The sequence below is a fragment of the Lissotriton helveticus genome, chromosome 2_2 (assembly GCF_964261635.1).
Source record: "Lissotriton helveticus chromosome 2_2, aLisHel1.1, whole genome shotgun sequence".
Taxonomy (NCBI): Eukaryota; Metazoa; Chordata; class Amphibia; order Caudata; family Salamandridae; genus Lissotriton; species Lissotriton helveticus.
Genome location: NC_136060.1, coordinates 151,836,637 through 151,860,057, shown reverse-complemented (window position 1 = coordinate 151,860,057; position 23,421 = coordinate 151,836,637). Strand labels below are relative to the sequence as shown.

At 44.9% G+C, this 23,421-nt stretch overlaps 1 protein-coding gene across 2 annotated transcripts in view; it reads right to left on the bottom strand.

Moving 5' to 3' along the window:
- The window catches only part of GABRA2 (gamma-aminobutyric acid type A receptor subunit alpha2), a 567,584-nt gene that overhangs the window by 336,091 nt on the left and 208,072 nt on the right, over positions 1–23,421 (bottom strand). The gene's annotated exons all lie outside the window — the stretch shown is intronic.

Here is a 23,421-nt window from a genome sequence, read left to right as displayed (position 1 = left end):
CAAATTGAACAAGATCTAACTGACAGTGAGGCCGCCCAGGCCAGTTATTCATTGAAAACAGGGAAAGCAATGGGCCCAAATGGCCTCTCCATTGAACTATACAAGCTCACTGCAGTGAAAGTTGCCCCTTACCTATTGAAGATGTTCCAGGAAAGCCATGACTGGGAAATTGCAAGCGGCCCAGAGACTTGCTAAAATTGTGGTAATACATAAAGCTGGGAAACCACAAGTACTCAGTTCATCCTATAGGTCGATCTCCCTGCTGAATGTGGAAACAAGATCTTAGCCAAACTGTTAGAAACTCGACTAGCTCAGGTAATGGGCACATTGGTCCACCCCAATCAATGTGACTTTATGCCTGACAGGAAAACTGCACTCAACTTGAGACGCCTATAAGGAGTATTGGGATGAGCAGTCTACATTCAGGAGGATGCAGTGGTGGTGTCAATAGATGCTGAATGGTCTTTGACACAAAAGAGTGGCCATTTACGTATGCAGACTTAGAGAAGCAAGGATTTGAACCAAAGTTTTTTATCATGGGTTCAGCTTTTATATACGGACCCCTTGGCACAGGTGACAGTGAACGGAGATCGGTCAGTGGTCTTTCAGTTACTACAGGGCACGAGAAAGGGTTACCCCTTTCCCTGCTGTTGCCTTACTACTGGAACCATTTGTGGTTTGGATATAGGGAGACCCATTAATCAGAGGGCTGAGATGGCCTGAAGACTGAGAGGATACAATCTCCCGCTTTGCAGATGAAATCCTTCTCTATGAGGCAAGCCTGTATCCTACATTACATAGAATACTCCAAGTCTTTAACCTTTAGTGTAATTACTCGGGGTACAACATAAACTGAGACGAGTCATTGATATACATACTCCATGGGAGGGATCCTCGACGCCCTTGGTCTTGCGGAGCTTGGGTGGTCACAGAGGCGTTTCAATATTTGTGTATTTATATTACTAAGGACCCGACTGTCTGCCATGAGCGAAGTTTAGAGCCCCCACTGAGACACCTTTGGGAAGACGTGCAACATTGGAGAGCTTGCCCCTGTCCCTGTTAGGGAAAGTGTCCCTGTATAAAATGATGGCACTGCCTCATTTTCTATATGTCCTCCATAACACGCCATACCTGGTCCCACTATCATACATATGGGCAGTCAACGCCATTGTGCGGATGCTCCTCGGGGATGGAGGAGTCCCCAGAATATCTTTCCAAAATTTGACAAGGATCTGGTACGATGCAGGAGTAGCACTCCTGGCTCTTCAATACTACTACAGGGCAGCCCAACTCAAGGCAGTGACTCACCGGGTCTATCTCCCATGGGGGGAAACTGCATGTAGAATGGACAGGCGAAATATGCACCCAAGGGTCTATCACAGGGCCATCTATGGTGGGGGAAACATAGCAAGCTATAACTCACCTTGATCTTATCCATAGTCAAAATCTGGCATAGATGGCAAGGCAAGATTACCCAGGCTACACTGTTGATGGACTCAGCACAGTTGGGCCTCCTAGCTACCCATCAGGGATTTGATAAATGGGACTTGATAGGCCTATCCTGCATGGAGGTTTTGAGGGCAAGTGGAGAGGTAAAGTCCTTTGGCTACCTACAAATGGAATACTAATTGGCACCCTCAGAGATAATCTGTTACCTCCAGATAAAGCAGCATGCACTGAGAGCAGCAATACCAAGCGGAGAAGGCCTCCTGAGTCTTCTCTGTTGGAGGATAGGCTCCTAGATGACTACATGCAGACAAAAGCAATCTCTCAAACATATCCCAAAATTCTGCATAACACCCCTGATACCCTGATAAGGTTGCGCGACAAGTAGATGGAAGCCTTAGGGCAACTGGAGGATGATGAGTGGCAAGAGGGAATGGCGTCCCCTGGAGAAGTAGCTATCAGTTTCCATTGGTGCAACGTAAGATTTTCCATAGGACTTACTATACATGCACAACACTGGTTAGGATGGGCAGGCTTGAGTCCTGACGGTGCGCTAAGGGCTGTAGTTTGGAGGACACCTTTTTCCCCTGGTGTGGGACTGCCGGACAATCCAGGTGTACTGGAAGGCAGTAATAAACTGTCTGATGACATTGTGTAATGAATCCATAGTGTACTCACCTCAGTGGTGCTTATTGATCATCTGGGAAGTGACAGACTTGACCTTGGAGGATAGACTCTGGGTTACACTCAGCCTCATGGTGGCCAAACGCATTATCACCAGGAATTGGAGAGCTGAGTTTGCCCCAACATTGAGAGATTGGAAGGTGGACATGGACTGGTGCAGGCAGACAGAAAGGGTGGTATACAAAGGTGGGGGGTGCCCAAATAAATGGACAAAAATTCAGGGGAAATAGAATGAAAATAGGGGAATGCTGTGTGCACCTGTTAATAGGATTGATCTGATGGAATTGGAATTGATGCGGCTGCATGACAAAACCTGCCACAGGGGAAATCGCAAAGGGTTCTGATGCACGAGAATGTATAGGAACTGTGAAAGACCCGACAATTGATATGATGTATCTTGCTGTTTTTCCTTGGAATGTCACTGCATATCGCTGTGCTATGTTTTCTAACTGCAATAAAAATTTGTTGGACTTGGGCCTTCTGGCAGGGTCACCCCTGAACTTTTTGCCTTAAAAGTATAGTGATTTCTGGCCTTTGCGCACTTTGACACTGTGGCGCAGTGTAAAGTGCATGCTCTCCCTGAGTGCGTGTGTGAGATTGGCCTGCCCTCCCATAGGAATGCATGGGGAATGTCTGTGTCCCTGGTAGTTCCTGATGAGTGAGGTGTGCATGGTCAAGTTTGGTATGTGTGAACTCGGGGGAGTGAATGCTGCGAGATGGTGTATGCCGCATGTATGTGTCTAGTAGGGAAGCGCCATTTCTAGACATGGCTGTACGTGTGCTGTGAGGGTGCTGGCGTGTGATTGGCTGGAGCTGGCTGGGATGCCAGGCTCCAGGAAGTCTGTGTGGGTCTACCCCGGTGGTGAGTGGGAGATTAGCATGAGTGATGTGTGGGAGGAGTGTACCTGTGTCCTGGATGGGCTGGGTTTTCCCCACACAATGCTGGCTCCGCCCCCCTGTGGTGTGACTGATGACCCTAGCCCTGCCTGTGAATAGAATGGGTGGTTGGGCCATCAACAGTACTCCCAGACCAGCTGCGACTGGTTCTGCCCCCACCCTGCACCTAAAGACAAAGAGAAAGGTGTATAAAAGAGGGGCTGTGACCCCATGAAAATGTTCTTGTTCCCAACTTGAATCTTGCCAGGGGCGTGCTGCTGCTGGGGCTCAGGGGAAGGCTTGCCTCCCTGAGCCCTGCCCAGCCCCTGGACTGCTAGGATGCTGGACTACTGAAGGACTTTGTTGCTGTATTTTCCTTCCTAGCGCTTGGGAGCGCTTTAGCCTGCTTATAGCGCTGGAAGCGCTGTATTTCTGCCCTTCAGCGCTGGGAGCGCTGGAATCCCGTGGCTAGCGCTTAAGAGCGCTTTATTTTGTCCTGCGGCGCTTGGGAGCGCCTCTTCTTCGTGGCTAGCGCTGCTAGCGCTTTGGGTGCCCAGCCGGTGCCCACCCGGCATCCTTTCACCCCGTGAGGTGACCGAGCGGCGCGGGTGCCACCCCGCTCATTGGCCGCCCGTATTTTGGCCGTTGTACTTTGATTTTAAACAAGCCGGTGCCCACCCGGCATTGCCCCGTGTGTTCACCGCCGCAGCACCGGGCCGAGAAGGAGAAGCTGCAGCGTCATCACTAGGCCGCGCTGGGATTGGTCCAGCCGGCCGAGCCTCCTGATGATGCCTTCCCGGGGCCGCGCCGTGATTGGCTGCCGGCCCGGGACTCCCTAGTGATGCTGTCCCCGGGCCGCGCCGTGATTGGCTGCCGGCCCGAGGAGATTCCCCGCCCCGCCCCTGCCGGGGAGCGAGACGGAAGCAGCCAGTGGTGCGAGCGTTGCGGGGCTCCCGTGACCAGGAGGGAGCCCCGGATAAGGAGGACCGCCCCCGCTGCAAGGAGCCGGTAAGTGAAGCCGGCCGGAGGGGGTGGTGGAGAGACAGAGTCAGAGCGGCCCCGTCTGGAAGCGGGCCGCTCCACCGTTGTTGAGTGTCCCCTGCAGAGCCCCAGGGAAGGGGGCCCTATGTTGTGGGTGCCTGCAAGGCATAGTGCCCCTCTCCTCATGTACTGAGCGGCCCCGATGGCAGCGGGCCGCTCCCACATTTTGGGCATTTTGTATTTAGAGCCAGAGAGGCTCCTGGGGCACTTTGCGATTTCGAGTCCCCCGGGCGGGACTCCAACGAAGAGGGCCCCACCGTGGGGCATTGGCTTTATGCAGGGCCTGCGAGGCTCCCACGTGGTGTGTGCAGCAGCATGGTCCCTAGAGCCTGGAGGGCTCAAAGTGCGCAATGAGTATTTCCAGAGCCGGTGGGCTCCAACCTATTGCGCAGTTTGGATTCAGTCTTGATTCCTGAGGGGCCAGTGAGGGCCCCTGGCGCGGATTTGTTTTCCAGCTGCCCAGCAATTAGTGGGCAGCTGCACCGTTTAGGTCTTTCTCTTTTAGGGACATGTACTATGGACTTAGGAGTGAGGCGCACTCCTTCATCCCTGGCCTTTCCCCAGCTGCGCAGCACTTAGTGCCAGCTGCAGCGTTTAGGCCCCCTGTCCTGTCCCTCCGCTGCCCAGCAAGTAGTGGGCAGCTGCTACGTTTAGGTCTTGGCGCCGTGGCGCAACCTGGACTTTGTGAGTTCTACGCTAAAGGTTTAGATGCTGTTATGATCTATGTCCTATTGCTTTTGGGTGTTAGGAAATGTACAATGTGTAGTATGTTTTGCGCACCCTGTGTTCTGCACCTCTGCATGTGTTGTTGATACATTATGTGCCCTGTTCCTTACACCGCTGAACGTGTGTTGATGCGTCATGTGTTCCTTACACCGCTGAATGTAGGTTCTGCATCATGTGTTTTGTCCCCAGGTCTATGCCCCTACTTGTATTGTGATACTGAGGTGGTTGTTCTTGCTAGTGCAGGTGGTGCTAGTAAGGTCCTGGTTCCCTGCGTGACCTGTTCCTAGGGTGGTTAGGATTGCGTAGGGGGGACTTACCAGTTACCAGAGGGTACTGGTTGTGTGCTTTATGTCTTATTTTGTATTACAGTGATTTTCTGTTATAAGTGATCCCAAGGGCTTGATACTAAGCTTGCCCCCTGACCAGAGTCCCAGGACCAGTGGACTCTATGGTGCCTTCCCTGCCAAATTGATGGGACTTGTCTGATCTCCCTGGGCCCCTGGGGCCTCGCTGAAGTGTGCCTCGCTCGTTCCCCTCGGCAGCTCGTGCCGGCAGCCCGTCCAAGCCTCGAGCAGCGCCGCTCTCCCCTGAGCCGCGCCGCTTCGCTGGGTCGCCCGCATCCTGCCTCCCCCTCCTCTTCTGAGCCGCACACATTGGTCGCCCCAGAGAAACGCTTGTACCATGCCGGCAGCCCGTCCAAGCCTCGAGCAGCGCCGCTCTCCCCTGAGCCGCGCCGCTTCGCTGGGTCGCCCGCTCAAGTTTACTAAGGAGGTCACTCGCATTATCCCGTGCAACCAGGACGGAAGGTACTGTCTGATAGGCTATGTTCTAAGTTCTAGGCCTACAAGTATTGTAACTTCTAAAAAGTGCTGATTCCTGACAGTGGTCCAGGTGGCCCTGTCTTGTAAATAATCCCTTGTAAATTCTGCCCGTGCCTCTGGCACATTGTAAAGTGTGTGTTTTATCTAATGTGTTTTGGTGTAATACAAAGGCTATTTTTATATAACCTTGTGTGGAGTTTCCTTTGTGGTGGGCCTTTGGTTGTTGTTGCTGGGGTGCGTGCGCATATACTTAGCCTACATCGCCTCCAAGTTTAGCCTTGCTGCTCGCGCCACGTTACCTAGAGGGTGAGTAGGGGTTATCTTGGCGTGTAACTCCCTTGCCCTGACTTGGGTGTGGTGGTCTCTGACTGACTTTGGCGAAAGCCCTGGCCAGCCGGGGATCCCATTTCCAACAAAATTGTTATAAAAAATAAATAAATAAAAATAGGCAGACAGCACTACTATGTGGTGTACTGTCATAAACTTATGTTAGTGTCAAGAAATAAGTTTCTATGTCAGCACCAGGAAACACTGGCACAAACTTTGCTCTGTTCTGTGGCTTTGAGCTATGGACTGAGCCGTTTCTAATGAAAAGGGCTATGTAAACTCAAGAGCCTGCCACCCTCTTACTCATCGCTTCTGAATTTTTTGTAGCTGGGGTCAACAGAGGTGCATACTGGGCCCCTGCGGTATTACAATTAGGCCGGAGTAATTATGGTAATTCCTCATTGACCCGGAATTTCCGATAATTAGACAATTTCTCCTGCCCGTGTAGTTATGAGTAATTTTGGGGGGAAACTCCTTTTGCCAAATCACATTTTCTGAGCACAAGAGGCTGTTCGCACTCGCTATTTATGTTCTATTTCATTTAGTGCTATTTCTTAGTGGAAAATGCATCCTCGCATTTGTTTTAGATGTGAGGGTCCCTTTTGCTCTAAGTAAATCGTGCTTGTGGAAAAATTCTACCCCAAGAGCACATTTAGCAAGCGCGAGCAGTTGCACAAGATCGCTATTCGTGTTCTGTTGCATTTAACACTCTTGTGCCCATTTTGGATTTGGGGTGGCATTTTTACATTAAGAAATAGTGCTAAACCAGAATTACTCTTCTCGCATAATTACGCGCAGCCTCACTTAATTCTCAGGTAATTCTGTGGGATTGTGCTATGTTGCAAATTATTTGTATTGTAATACTGTATGATCTTTGTTACACTCTATGCCTTTTCCCCACACATTCCGGAATGCTTATCACTCTGACTCTACAGCTAATGTTCTATTGGAGTCAGTTAGAGTTTGGTCAGCAGGCGTTGGGTTACTTGCCGCTGTTATCTATACTACTATTATAAAGGAAGAACTTTGAACCTTTGAGGCGGGTAAACTCGGGAACCACAGTGCCAATCCACACACCCGATAAATTGTTGTAATCATCACGGTGTGCAGATGGACATAGGGTATATGAACTTAATAAATATACGTTATTTAAAAAATTTACAGAAAAAAATAAGTAGTCCCTTGGAAGAAGCGTGAGGAGCGCGGGGAGGAGCGGCGTCCAGGAGCGCAAGGAGGACCGGTGGACATGGCGCGGGGAGGAGCGGTGAGGAGCGGCGGACAGGCGGTGAGGAGCGGCGGACAGGCGGGGAGGAGGAGCGGTGAGGAGCGGCGGACAGGCGGTGAGGAGCGGCGGACAGGCGGGGAGGAGCAGTGAGCGGCGGATGAGGTACGTTATTTATTTATTTATTTAGGAGCGGTGAGCGGAGGAAAAATGAAGCAAAAATTAAAATCGTGAGCAAGAGGAAGCAAACGGAGCATTACAAAAGTGAGCCAAACGGTGCATTACTGGAAGAAAAAGTTACGTGTGCAGGTTACAAAAGCGTACATAGTGAGCAAGAGGAAGCAAATGGAGCCTTACAAAAGTGAGCCAAACGGTGCATTACAGGAGGAAAAAGTTACGTGTTCAGGTTACAAAAGCGTAGAAAGTAAACATAGAGGTATAGGAGGAAAAAGTGAGGTGTGCAGGTAGCAAGAGGAAGCAAACGGAGCATTAAAAAAGTGAGCCAAACGGTGCAACACAGGAGGGAAAAGTTACGTGTGCAGGTTACAAAAGCATACAAAGTAAACATAGAGGTATAATAATGCAATATATGGAGGAAGGCTCCGGGGGACCCACAGACAACGTTGGGGCGGGCGGGGGCCCTGAAGCCTAATTGCTCCCGGACAACGTCGGGACGGGCTGCTAGTCCTGAATAAACTACTTGTACTCACCACAGAAGTGTTTACAGCTTACTTACAACATGCGACACTGAATTACATGAGTTCCACTCACACCTAGTGCATACTGAGGGCCTGAAGACAGTTCTTGTTCAAAAAGCTAACCCTGAATTCGAGAGATTTCTAAACATCTAAGTGCTCCTTATTTTGTGAATATAGGTATGCAACTTCAACAAGAGTCTCCTGTTTGAAGTGCATCTGGGTACCACATTTTAGAAATTAGTACTTTAATATTTATGACAATGATTCTTGCATTTTTACGAGCAAAACAGCGGCGAGTAAGAGGTCTTTGCAGGTGGAGATGGGTGTACCGGGGTTTTTCGTTTTTGTGAGTAGCAGAGATAGAATCGGTTGCTGTGATGCTCCACTTGGAAAAGATGTGCTACACACTGGGAATGAGGAGATTGATCATAGGCCATCAGGGAGTAAGTATAATATGAAATTTCATCTCATTTTACCAGTGGGCGCCGCTAAATGTCAAGAGGTATGGGGGCTTAAGAGGACCAGTTACCATTAGCTGCAGGAGACTATTTGTTGCAGAACTAAATAAGCAAGGCTGTGGGCTGTAAAACCAGACAACGTGCATTCATCTGTAGATGCTCACTAAACAATGTTCAAACTTGGTCATTATTCAGTTCTTTTCCAAAGAACAGAGTTGACGAATATGGCAACTCAAGGGCAAATAATGTTCTAAAAACAGGTTGCTTAACAGTTCCATGTTGAACTTTGAAGGCAGCTTGTTGCTATCAATTGAATGCCTCGGTACATGTGAAAAGATAGCACAGCCAGGCTCCTGCAGGGCTGTACTTTATAATGCCCCATAATTTGTCTTTGTTTTACAAATAATAGTGTAGAAGCTGAGCTACACAAGGTGCAATCTGTTTGCTCTGCTGTCGTTGTGGGTGGCATAATTAATTTGCTATTTTAAGCATGCATTTGATGCTCTTAGACGACTAAACGATACAGTGGTGCAACTTCTCTATTCAACACACAGAAATAATGTGATTCGAATCGCATCAACATTGAACGAAACACATATATGTAAATATATATATATATATATATATATATATATATATATATATATATATATATATATATATATATATATATATATATATATATATATATGAAAATGTCCTAAAGGGACAGAAATGCAGGTCAGTATTGCTAGCATATAATCCTCACCGTGAGAACGGGAACTCGTCCCATGCAGCCTTGAATTTTTGTGAATATTCACTTGAAACAAAGGGGGATAGTTTGTTTGTATTCCTTTTGTGCGACTTATACTGCACCGTCAAACTGCTTTTCATCCATTTTATGATGCTTTAGGGGTCAACACAAACAGCAAAGAACTTTTTTAGGACTATGACGACTAATCGACTTGGGGATAAGGTGCTGTAGGATTGTATTATTTCAGTGGGGTGCATTTTATATTTTCTGATTACCTAGACCAGTTTACAGAAGGGCTATTTTGAAAAACAGTAGCAAAAATATGTATATCAGGGATTAGAGCAGAAAATGTATCATCACACCACCTAGAGATAGTCTGTAGGAGGGTCGTAACTTCTTGACACCTCCAGGGTTTGCAGAAGGCAATTAAATGTAGAGATGTTCTGTACCTTGCAGGAAATAGATCCATAGATATCTGGATAGAATAACTCTTTATTTAGAATATTTTAATTTATTTAGATAAATGCTTAGTGCGAATCTTGTCTTCTCACTCATGATCAATGAACGGATGCCCCTTTAAACGCAGCAAGGTCTTTTAATATGTTCTAAGCGCCGGGACTCCCCAGTGACCAAAAGGGGGCACGTGCCAGTACTATCCTCTGTTCGTTGCCGCTGCTCTCTGTTGCTGTCGCTTGCATGTAGTGAAGTTTCAAATGGCGATTTGTCCCAACTGGTTTAGAAATGTTGGGTGCAGGAAATGTAGAATGCTTTGTAGACCCATTAGCAAAGTCGTAGGTAGGCTTTTTTTTCCTGTAGCAGTTTTAAGGATGAAATCCTTAGAGAACATGTACAGCTAAACCATTCCCACCAATTTTCCTTTATTGATGAAAATGTACCTCCCTTTTTTTGTCTTTTTGCTAGTTTGTCCCACCACAGATGTTGAAGTACCCTCAAACTGAAAACTGATGCTTTTCAGCTCAGACTTTAGTAGTGTTCTGTGAGAGAAGAATCTAAGTAGATATGCAAAACTTTGCAAAATTATGAGGTAGCTTTCTTGAACATACTCAATACATGACATCTTTTGGGTTTTTACTGTGCAATGACGCTGCCATGTCCGTGTCCCGTATGATGCACGAAACATAAATATATCAGAAGAGCCTAAACAAATGTGCCTGTCTGGCTGAATAATGTCTGGGCACACAATAAATAACCAGTAACAATTGCAGTGGCAGCTGGTGACATTTGAAAGTGGTGAGCCTTACAAATTTGTGTGGGAGTGCGCTGTGGTGAGCGAGAGTAGCGATCGGGGGGCGGGGTTCTCCCCCCAAGAATTTTTTTTTAAAAAGAGTGGGCTAACTTGGACATCTTAAGAATTTTGTGGTCCCTGGCCCAAACATATTTAGGGGGCCCCTGGCCTGTTTGGAACAGCTTTGCATGTATGGTCCAGTTTCAGCTCTTTCATGCCCTCTTTGACCAGGTCACTTAGAGTGCACGCTAATTTCTCCAAAATTGTAAATGTGTTTACATCTATTATATTCAAGGATATTGATGACAGGTGTTTTCAATGTTGCAACACAACAGCAGCTCACTAATATTAATGCAAATAATCTCTGTGACGCCTTCTCATTTCTCATATGTCTGTGAGGTACTGTTATGATCTAAAAGTAACTTTTTTAAGTTGGCAGTCTTTGGGAGGGCGATCACACTAGGAACTCACCTCTTGCCCTGCTGAGGTCCCGCTGTGGTGTGCTGTTTGTTTTCCGTGGCTGTGGGGCGGCCGGGCTTTGCTCCGCTGCGAGTCATCTTCCAGCACTTCCGACTGGCCGGGCTTGGCTCCGCCGGTCGGGAGATCCAGAATACTACAGCCCCCAGCAGCCTTCACTCCAGGTCGCCTCCTCCATCATCACCCTGCAGCGCCAGGAGGCGCATAAAGCTACGCCCACTGCCGAGGACCGAGTGGCAGTCTTTGGGAGGGCGATCACGCTAGGAGCTCACCTCTTGCCCTGCTGAGGTCTTGCTGTGGTGTGCTGTTTGTTTTCCGTGGCTGTGGGGCGGCCGGGCTTTGCTCCGCCGCGGGTCATCTTCCAGCACTTCCGACTGGCCAGGCTTGGCTCCGCCGGTCGGGAGATCCAGAATACTACAGCCCCCAGCAGCCTTCACTCCAGGTCGCCTCCTCCATCATCACCCTGCAGCGCCAGGAGGCGCATAAAGCTACGCCCACTGCCGAGGACCGAGTGGCAGTCTTTGGGAGGGCGATCACGCTAGGAGCTCACCTCTTGCCCTGCTGAGGTCCCGCTGTGGTGTGCTGTTTGTTTTCCCTGGCTGTGGGGCGGCCGGGCTTTGCTCCGCCGCGTGTCATCTTCCAGCACTTCCGACTGGCCGGGCTTGGCTCCGCCGGTCGGGAGATCCAGAATACTACAGCCCCCAGCAGCCTTCACTCCAGGTCGCCTCCTCCATCATCACCCTGCAGCGCCACGAGGCGCATAAAGCTACGCCCACTTCCTCGTCCCGCGAGGACGCGCCAGGCTAAGCCCGGGCAAAGGGCGGGTCCTCTAAGCCCTCAGAGACCGCAGGAGACCGGGCCGGGCCACCCCCCTTGTGTTTGCCTTCCTCTGTATAACTAAGGTAATCCCTTACTGAACTTGACTATAAAGAGTAACAGCTTGTAAAAGCCCTGATGGAGGGTAAAAGTAAAAGTAGATCGGTTGTAAGAAAAACACCTATGCATACACGTTCCGCTACAAGAAAACAAACATTGGTGCCAACCCCTTTACCCACCCTAACCGCAATCGATAGAATGCTGCAACAAACAATTGGGGTCGTTGTGAACGCTATTGAAAATACAGAAAGGAGACTCTCTTTACCAGCCAGTATGTGTTTAATAACCCAATCGCCAAAAGCTACAAATACACACGTTAGCACCACAAATGAAACAACGATATCACATGACTCTCTTTTGTTACAATCTTTTGCAGGTTTGCCAAGGTATGACCAAATTCAGTCTGATGTACCACAACCTTTAGAACCCATTGTGTTTTGTGCTAGGGAGAGCAGACTGTCAATAACACCTGACCTGTCGGCTACAGCAATACCGCAGCCCACAACACTCAATGATGTGTCTAGTGTCATAGGGGAACTGGATGATTGTGATACTAATGGCATCATTCCCATCCCCATTGTAGAAAGTAGTGACATCAGTTTGTTAAGTAGCGAAATCGATTGTGGTTCTGTCCCGCCTAAAAGGAGATCTACTCATAGTAGGAAAAGGCTGATAATTATTAAACAGGGTAAAACATATAGAAGGAAAAAAAAGAGAGTAGCACAAATCCCAGTAGCATATGAGAGGGAGGGCGAGATACACCAATGTAGCGGAAGTACACACCCAAAGGATATTCTAATTCCAACTAATGTTGAGGTACTGGTAAAATATATGGATAAAACAATAAAATCTTACATTGTACCAGTGATGGAATCCTTAGAAATCCAAAGTAAAAAAATAGAGAATTTAGAAAAATTGGGTATAGCTAACTTGGATGTCCTAGAACATCTGGGCACGCAAGCCAGATCTCCTAAAACCAATGTGCCTTCTGGGAGACTGAGCAAAAACATGTCAAGTATAGCAGTCCCAAGTGTGTCCACTACGGTGGTGAATTCGGTAGCAACCACAAGTGGATCGCATAGACCAGCAACCACCTCCCCTAACATACCAACTGGGCAGATAGCCGCTGGGGGTCAGAGGAATACAGGCGATCTCGTTTATAATAATAAGAACCTGCCAGTACAAAGGCGCCACACTAACAACATCATCCCAGCCACAATTAATTTACCACCGGAATGTAGACCATATGTAGCGATTCTCGCTAATGTTCCCAAATTGCTGCCCACTCAAATCGAAAATCAGGAAACTTTAAAAAATAAAACCCTGCATTGGCTGGTGAAAAATTGTGGTTTCCCAATACGAGGGGCTAGTGAGATTATTTCTACACAGAGGGTAGGTTGGGTGGGACCAAACAAAAAGGAGATAAATGGGGACTGCATAGTTATTAATTTCAGGACTACTGAATGGGCGAGAGATTCGATTTTACATGCACCCATGCCATCGAATCATGAATATAACATCACGCTGTTTCCACTTGATTATTTCTATAGGAACCAGTCAGGAAGACAAATTACTACACATTCCTTCCAGCACCCAAGAGTTACCCATACAAACCATCCTAATGCTGCCCCCATTCCTCCTCCTTTATTGTTTAATATATATGACAACTTTATGGTACCAATTGCCAACAGATTCCAGTTGTTCAACTCATTAGAGGAGAATGACTGACTGAATGTATCATCTATGGTCCCTCATTCCGAAACTGTTGTGGCAGGTGACAAAGTATCCATGGGAAAAGAGCTGGGGGGCCAACGCTGTGTAAAAGCCGTAACTGTGCCAAATTTAAACATGTCTAGCAATGAGTTATGCAAAGAAAATGATGTAATTGTGACAAATGTTAATGTTACGCATGAGATTAATATGACAGCGAGCCCAGAAACATTACCCTTGTTTAACCATCCTGAGGCTACAGGAGGCAGTCATGCCGACTACCTTGTAATTACCACTTGGAATTTGGCGGGGATTGCTGCAAAATTGTGCACCCCGTTTTGGGATAATTTTATCACATGTGGTTATGATATAATATGTCTACAAGAGACTTGGCATAGAGAACAAATACAAGTTGAAGGTTACACCTCCTACTGTGTGGCAGCAGTAGCATCTAAGGCCGGTAGAGCAAAGGGCGGCCTACTGACTTTGGTTTCCACAAAATTAACGGAATTTAATGTCGGGGGATATGCAGTAGTGTGCCAGCATGCATCAGTCTTGCGCTTAACACATAGCCAAGACAGGGATTTAATTATTGTGAATTTTTATAACAACATTGTGGGTCCTAACCGGGATAAGAATATTCCGGACGTCGAGTGTGCAATTGAAGCAGCAATTGCACTTTCAAAAAATAGCTTTGTAGTACTCTGGACAGGAGATTTTAACATCCAAGCCTGTAGTCATGCCCGGAAGGGGATTTGTGGACATCGTGAAGAGTATCCGGGGGGTGACAACATCTTTTTTAACCACTTTCCGCACAGTAATTATGGTAGTGCATTGAACAACCTGGTAGCCAAATTAAATCTGGAGCTACTAGAATGCACAAAGAATAAAAATAACGAAAAGTGCCCTACATTTAGAGGGAGGGACGCTTATTCCAATATAGATCATATTTTGGTGTCTAATGGTTCTATTTACTCTAATGTTTGGTAATAGAGTAGCCTGTGAGTGACCACAATAGTATCTCAGTGGAGCTAATGGGTTGGGGCCCAAAAACTATTGTGTATGGCAGGCCCGTCCAAGGGATTACGGCCGAGAGGCCGAATGGGATGAGAATTAAATGGATTAAAATAGACCCTAACAAATTGACAAAGGATATCATCTGTAAATGTACTAGGGAGGTTGATTATTGCCGAGCACCAAAAGTGACAGCGCCCGATTTACTCTCTAACTTTTTGAAAATTACTAGTACTGTTGAGAACTCTTTGGCCGTAAGAAATAGGAAGCCTAAAAGAAATAAAACTGTGTGGTTTGATAAACATTGTGCCCAGACTCTAAAAAAGCTAAAAAGAGTGCTTGATGACAAACCAAGAAACAGAGAAAGAATTAGAGAAGTACGAATTAATTATAAGTTGGCTCTAATAACCAGGAAAAAAGAGTTGCAAAACGATGCCTGGAACAAACTTGATATGGCCGCCGAAACTAAAAATCATAAACTATTCTGGGAAACTATCAACGGCCCTTTCCTAAAGAATGATAACATTCCTGAAGTAAGTTCTCACGTCAGTTGCCACGCATGGATTGTTAATTTTTCAGAGATTTTTAACTCTGATCTTAATTTAGATGGGTTTACTTTTAATACAGATACAGTATCATGTTTTAAATGGCAGAAAATGCAGCTGTTTTTAACTCTGGATGAAGTCACAGAGGCAATTAAAAATAGTAAAGGGGGTAAAGCACCCGGGCCGGACGGGGTACCAATGGATTTCTTTAAACATGAAATGACCCTATGGGCCCCAATTTTAACACAATATTTTAATGCTGCAGTGGAAGATAGTTTACCACTGACATGGGGTCAGTCAATTATTGTACCGCTCTACAAAAAAGGATCTAGGTTGGAGGCCCGTAATTACCGTCCCATCTCACTTTTGGACTCGACAGTTAAAATCCTTAGTCGAGCCCTATTAGTGAGATTGGAAGCCTGGGCTGAGGAAAAAAACATCTTATCCCCAGTCCAGTATGGGTTCCGTAGGGGAATGGGTACAATGGAGCAGTGCGTGAACCTGGAACTCATAGTCGGCAAGTATACTAAAGCTAAAACTGGTAATCTTTACCTGTGCTTTGCCGACTTGAGTTCCGCATTCGATCTGGTGGAACATGCACTGCTCTGGCCTACCCTATTGGCAATGGGCGCCCCCACTGAAATTATCCACCTGCTTGCCCAACTGTACAACAATTTATCCAGTAAAGTCAGGTTTGGAACAGATGGCGAGTGCACCACCTTTTTTAAAGTTAGGAGAGGTATCCGACAAGGATGCGTACTTGCCCCCCTACTATTTTCACTTTTTATAAATCATGTTGATCAAATTTTAAGACAGACTAATGCAGATGCCCCTAACATTAATGGTAACCCGATCCCAATCCTCTTATACGCGGATGACGCGGTCCTCCTTTCTAGGACTCACAATGGACTGCAACATTTAATTAATCAATTTCACGTATTTATTGAAAGTAGGAAGTTGAAATTCAACAAAGGGAAGACGGTTACAATGATATGTGGTAAGAGACCAAGAAAATGTAAGCCCTTTTTTTTAGACGGGGAGAGATTAGAATCTGTTAGTAGTTTTTGCTATTTAGGTATTACCTTTTCAGGAGACGGGAGATGGGATAATGAACAAAAAAGTGTTCTTTTTAAAATGGTTAGGAACACAAGTTGTATTTTCAGATTTGCAGCCAAATTAGGGGGTCGCAGAATCTATGAAATGTTGTCCATATATAATGCAAGATGTATCTCTTCGGCCATATATGGGGCCGGGGTTTGGGGGTATGATGCACAGAGTGTCAAACTGGTCCTGCGCGAGGAGAACTTATTTTTAAAAAGATTAATCAGTGCCCCGGCTACGGCCTCAACTAAGCTAATTCATAGGGAACTAAATATGAACCATGTTAATGATTTAATTGTTCTCCGTCCTCTGTCCCTATGGCGCTCGATCTGGGCAAAGGAGGAGACAAAGTTTACGCAGGATGTAATTACTGATTGCATTAAACTTGACCGCCGATCGGATATCCCCTGGCTGAGTCATATACAACACTGGTACAAAATATTGTATGGTCTAAACATTTTTAAAGATCCAATAATAGGTTCTACATTATCGAAGCGGGAGTTGAAAGTCTCACTCCTTAAATATACAGCTGGGATTAGAAAGGAAAGATATGCAAAACAAAGTACATTCAATCTCTACCTGGAATATAATGTTAATGAAGGCTTCCAAACTTATCTTGATGTTGTTAATATTAATTCCCATCGTTACGTATTGACCCGTCTTCGTCTAGCAATTGTGCATCACCTAGTGGCCTTTCCCGTGGTTAAGAAACCCGGCACTTGTATGTGCCCTTGTGATGATAAATCTAAACAGAGCACCTGTCACTTTATGTTATCCTGCAATTTTTATACTTCTTTTAGAAAATTTTATCTGAAACCCATCTTTTTAAAATACAACACGCGTGGTATACACACAGCGATTCAACTGATATTTAATCTAGAGACTCCGGACGTATGTTTTCATGTGGCCACTTATATTTTAAAATGTTTCTCTGTAAGAAAATCAATTATTGTATGAACTCTTTTTCCGTTTTCGAGCTGCTAAATGCATCCTGTTCTTTGGGAAGGATGGTACTGACACATTGCACCTTAACATGCTAATTTGCACATATATGAATGCTGTATAATTGCTGCTACTGTATAATGTGCACTGATAGAATGGTATAGAACTTGCATCTTGTTTTACCTCATTTGTATTTAGTTAGACTCTCTGCATATTGCACTTTAGGAAGGAGGGTATTGAATTTTTGTATTATATCAGGTCAATTTGCATATATACCAACATGGCACTGGCACTTTGCACTTTATTAGCATATTTGCACACATATAATTGCTGCTATTGTAAATTGTGCATTGTTAGAATTGTATAGCGTTTTATCCTTTGTTTTATTTTTAAAATATTCGATTTAGTGCTGCTAAATGCATATTGCAGTTTGGGAAGGATGGTATTGAATTTTTCCACTTCATTAGGCTATCTTGCTGATGTATTAATACTGTACAAGTGCTGCTATTGTATATTGTACATAGAAATAACTGTACAGTGTTTTGCGTTCTATTCTGATACATTGAATATATTTTAGTGGAAGTACGTTCTAAAATACCGAAATTTTCATATGTTGTTTGCTATGTCTGTTGCTACATGGTTGTATTTTTATACACCGAATAAAGCATCTTTGACTTTGAACTTTTTTAAGGATGTTGCATGAAACGTAAACTAACATATCTCTACAAAATGTCACTCTGAAATAGAATAGTCCCCAACATCACCCATATTCAAAATAAATGTCAGGAAAACGGTATTAAAAAAATTCTGTTTAGGAAGGTCTGGAGAAACAAATTAAATATCTAAAAATCAAAATGGTTACAAATAGAAAAATGTAACCACTGAATTTATGCTGCGCTAATAAATCGCTCATAACAGGCAAACGTATGCACTAAACTCAAAACACATTCTCAGTTAATTTTGCACATCAAGCAATTAATTTATTATAAGGTTGTGGAAAGCAGAGGAGCACTTACAGTAGCTTCATGTGTGTGTGTAAACAATGTTTACAGCCCCAGTCGTACTGCACTTTAAAAGACCTTCTCGTGGAGTGGTGGCAGAAATAATTGTTTTACGATGAACCAAGTTATACTCTACAGAAAAGTCAGAAGTGTGTGGGAGTAGATAGTAAAACAGTGCGTTGCGATAATGGGCGCCCTTCGTGCCACATGGTTTCCGTGGGAAATAACAAGCTCCTCGGTTTATGCTACAAGATGGCAGTATCTCAGTGCCGCTCTTTGCACACACCCCGCCATTCACTGGGCCCCGGGGTGCGCAACAGTCAGCCTTAGGTGCACTGGACATAGACAATGACCCTTCAGCACTCGGAGGCGACCTAAGGATGGCATAATGCACTATAAAAATGCCTAATGTAGAGCTAGGTGCAGATGGAAGGTGATTAAACCGCTAATGGGAGAGCCAAGGGGACACCCAGAGGGAGCAATGCATCCAGTGGGCCCCTGTTGAATCCCCTTTCCAACTTCTACACTGGCACAAATGTTTTTTAGGCTTGCCTAGCCACATTATTTCTGTGCGGTTTGGAACCCGAGTGCATCAGTGACTTGATGCCTACATTAAACCTGTTCCTCCTGCAGCAGAGTGAAAGGAGGCTGGGCTGCTGCGGATGCTCTGATTATTCTTAGGGGCCCTAGAGTTCGAGTGCGGCCCCCACGGAGAGTGAGGAGGTCATCTCTGAAGCAGCCCTGACTGTTGTAGCTGCATCGGTCTCTTGAACCAGGTGGAGGCCTGAGGATCTTCACAGTGAAACTACCAACCACAGGGTAAAAAAATGCGAAATGTTTCCCCGTTTCCTGCAGGGGGATGGCTTAAATGTACTTGGCTGGGTCTGAAAAATTGCAAATGGGCCCAATTACAGAGGCGCTCTAAACATTGCCCAAGCCTTTCGAGGCAGTGAGCACTAATGAACAAATCTGGACACAATATGACTGCAATGACCAAAATTCCAATTTCGCTGCCCCTTAAGTCGTCCTGGAAGGGAAAGAGAAACATGATTAATGCTGCCAAAACCTAAACATGTTAGGAACAGTGAATAATGCGGTCATGGAGACACTGGGCTCCCACCAATGTTTAGTATTCACTACTCAGATGTTCATGCGTCCGTCTGATTTGCCAGGAAAAAGTAATTCGTCATAAATAAGCACAATTGCTCTGAAACCAGGAGCTCCACTATATTGCAAATTTCTTTCGACCAGTCGTGGCTGGCAAAATGGGTGAGTAGGTTCGCGCTGGGGGAGGGGGAATCTATATAAAATAAAAAATTTACCTGCCTCGACGACCTCACCCCTCCCGCCTCCTCAGCTCCTGCTGCTCCGATTCCTCGCGCAATTTTGGAAGCCTCCCTCCTCCTGCTCTCCTAAGCCATTCGCAACGCTGCAATGGCAGCGCTGTGATTTGTGAGGCGCAGCAGAGAGCGCCAATTGCTTACCGCTCCCACGAGGCTGACATTATTTTGTTGTAGGACCCAGCCTGCTCCGCCGTTTGGGCATATTTATTTTAAGAGCCTAAGGCGCTCCAACATTTGCCAAAATTATTCTTAGCGCCAGTGCGCTCTACAGTGCTTGGGGGCCAGTTCTTTCTCTTTTTTCGGCCCACAATTATTTCAGGACCAGTGTGCTCCAGGAGACATGTTTTTAGAGCCTAGGTGGCTCCAACATTTTGCGCATTTGTTTGAAGGGCCTTTGAGAGCTCATACCGCATTTTTACTTTTCCAGCTGCCCAGCAAGTAGTGGGCAGCTGCACCGTTTAGGCCTTGCTTTGTAGGGGACATGCTTTAAATACAGGAGAGAGACGCACTCCTTCACCCCCATCTTTTCCTGCACAGCTGACCAGCACTTAGTGCCAGCTGCTAAGTTTAGGTCTTCTTTTGAGATTCACAGCTGCCTACGTTTAGGTTGGCGCAAATTGCACACCCCTGACTCCTGCTGCATTGGCAGCACCCTGACTTATGGACAGAGGGAATTTGAGCCCCTTAGGGATGGCCAGTCGGCCAAGGGGACAATTAGATTTATAGGGCGCCAGGCCCTAGTGTGATTTATATAGGTGCTAGAAAATGTAATGTCTATAGTATGTTTTATGCACCTTGATTTATGCTTATAGATGTGATTTTATGTTTATTAGGTTTTACCTTCTGTCTTATGGTTTATTTGATTCTCTACTGTGGTCTAGGTTTGATTTATTCCCTACTGCAGTTTATGCTGGTAAGTTTGTTTCGTAATGCGAGTTATGGTTAGGAGATTATGGTCTACTATGTTTAGGCTTCTGAGGTTGGCGCGGAATAGATTTCTCGCCTTATGTGATACTGTGCATGATATGATTTATGTTACAGGTTGATGCTGCGTATAGTGTCTGACAGTGATTACTGGTTGTGTGCTCAGATTATGATATGTTCTGGCTTTTACTATTTTTACCAAGTGATGATTCTGACGGTGGCCCACGTGGCCCTGTCATGTGTAAATAATCCCCTGTAAATATTGCCCAGTGCCAGTTGGCACAGTGTATATTGTGTGATTACCATCTGATGTGTTTTATGATAATACAAAGGCTATTTTTATATATAATCTTGTGTGGAGTTCCTTTGGTGGTGTGCCTAGTATGTTGTTACAGTGCGTGTTGTGCACATGCTTTGCACATCACCACCAGGATAAGCCTGACTGCTCATGCCAAGCTACCAAGTAGATGTGCAGGGGTTATGTTTGGAGTGTAACTCCCTTTCCCTGACTAGAGTGGTGGTCTCTGCCTGGCTTTGGCGCAAGCATTAGCCAACCAGAGATCCCCATTTCTAACACTTCTCATCATGTAGGTACATCTCCAACTCTCGCTCATCGCCAAAAAATGTTGTAGTCTTGATAGACAAAGACACTGGTTGTCGGGTAAAGTTCTTATGTACCTTTATTCCAGTTGTACAGCAAGATGGTAGGTTGATACATCAGACAGGTAGTCCAGGTTACAGGTGACGGTGAAGTAGGATAGCCCAGTAGTCAGCCCTTGGTCCTATGCCACAGCAGCCCCACCAGGAGCAGCCAGCCTGCTACTCAGCCCATCTGTAACTGTCATCCCTCAGTCAGTCAGGCACCCAACATTCCAGGCTTCTCTGCATTCTACAGTAAACATACACGGTGGCTGAGCAGCAGGAAGATTGATAAGCTTACAAGATACAATTAAATTATGTAGGGCATAATAGTATGTATATCATTCACCTGGCAATAAATTAATTCCTCTGAAGTTGCACAAATGTACAGTCTCTGTAATAGTTTGTTGATTAATCAGCATAACTTGTATGTACGAGGTTTTTGTCATGAGTTCGGGGTTGAAACCCTAATAAGTAAATACATTTTGTGTACTATTTTAGTTGCCTGTTGCGTCCTTGACTGCATGACAATGATGCCTTGATAGAAAGCCAATAAAATTCATTTCTAGGATTATGATTTAAATTACCAGTTTGAATTATTCTACTTTGAGATAACAAATCTGCGTTGAAACTCATTTTAATCAATCCTGCAAGAGTTTGTTTTGTTTATTCTGCTTTTGGGGTAGCCTAGACTCAAGAGGGTTATGAATTAAAAATGGGGGAGGTCGTTGGAAGAAAACATTGCCTGGAATGCTTAAGGAAAAATAAATATGTAGTTGATATTCGTGAAGTCTGGGAATCAAATATTTCGTTCCCTTATCTACATAAGTTGAATAACCAAGCAATGTGCAATGCAAACTTAAAGTTCAGAATTGGTCTGCATCTGTTACAATCTCAACCTGCTGGAATAGAGTATTTTTAAAATCCAAAAGGTTACTATAGCTGTGGGTTAAATATGCATTCAACACCTCTACAATTTTTACTGGACTGTTTTTATTTTTAATATGTACTTCGAAAGATTTAAGAACCTGTGATTATGAAATATAATGTAAGGGTGCGATTGGCAGGAAGAGCATTTTCAATACATATGCTATATAAAGATGTAGTTTGTGCATTGGCACGGTTTTTAATGGCTTCAGATTATGTCATGCCTGTGATGTTTTATGGATTTGATATTTATAGTTTAAGGGACAGTTTCAAATAAACTTATCTATAAACTGAACTGAAAAGACCCATGCTTGCCTACTCTGATTTGTTTCATAGGGCCATATGTATCATTGAAATTCGCATTAGCAAAGGCCGAAATTCGCAGAATTTCGGCCTTTGCGAATGCGAATTCTCAATATGGTATGTATCATGCAAATGTGGTTCACAATAAGGATTCACACAATTTGCGATTGCGATTGCATTTAAGGAATCGCAAAAATTGCGATTTCTTAAATGCAATGTATGAAGCAAAAAAATATTGCAAATTGACCCTAAGGATTCGCAAATTACCACCAACTTCAAGTTGGTGGTAAGTTGCGAATTCCTTTGAAAAAGCATTTTTTTTAAAACAAAAGGTGCCACGTGATGCTCATACATGCCCTTAGGGCATGTATGTGCGCCATATGCGCACACATGTCATTTTCAGGGGTGCAGCTGGGTGTCCTTTGGACACCCCTGCACCCTTGAAAATATTTCCCATTTGCGATTAGCTAATTGCTAATCGCACATTTCCCCTTCATTTCTATGGGCCTCCTGGCCCATAGAAATGAATGGGAAATTATTCCTTAATTGCGATTAGCAATTTGCTAATCGCAATTAAGGAATTATAAGAAATCGCTAAAAAGAAGCTGATTTCTACATACATACCATTTTGCGATTTCTAAATAGCGATTCCTTAAAAAACGCTATTTAGAAATCGCAAATGGTGATGATGATACATATGGCCCTAAATCTCTGACAAATATGGTTAAGTGACTTCATCTTACACTTATGAAAAAAAATCATTTGCAGAGAAATGCTTAGACCTCAATTATTGAGGGAACATTCTGATCCGTGCACATATATACACACGGATTGCAAATTAATTATTGCAGTGTTTAACACACTTCTGCATCTTTCCATGAACAGACTTTACAAGGAATAGCACAGAGAAATGTATTACTGGAAAATAACTGGAAAAAAGATAAATCATGAATACTTAACTGTGCTAATCACAAATTCGTCATGCTGTGCCTCAGAGCCACCAGCAAAATCTCATATTATAAGGTATTTATTGCACCCAATAAATACAATACTCTGGGGTACCAGTATTTACCAGCTGTAGTAAATAACATCCTTTTTCACAGTACTCGGGTTCCAAAAGGGGGAAACAAATACTGAATGTACAAGTCAGACTTGAATGCCAGAAATCAGGTCAGGCACATTCATGCAGGAGAATGCATTTTCCGAAAAGATGTCACAGCAAGCAGGACTCCAAACTGGTTGTTTCTCTTGAAGATAGTTCATCGTGACCTGTTACCATGGTGTGCAGACAAAATATCATGGAAAAAATATCTTGTGGGCAAAATATCAGATCAAGAAGAT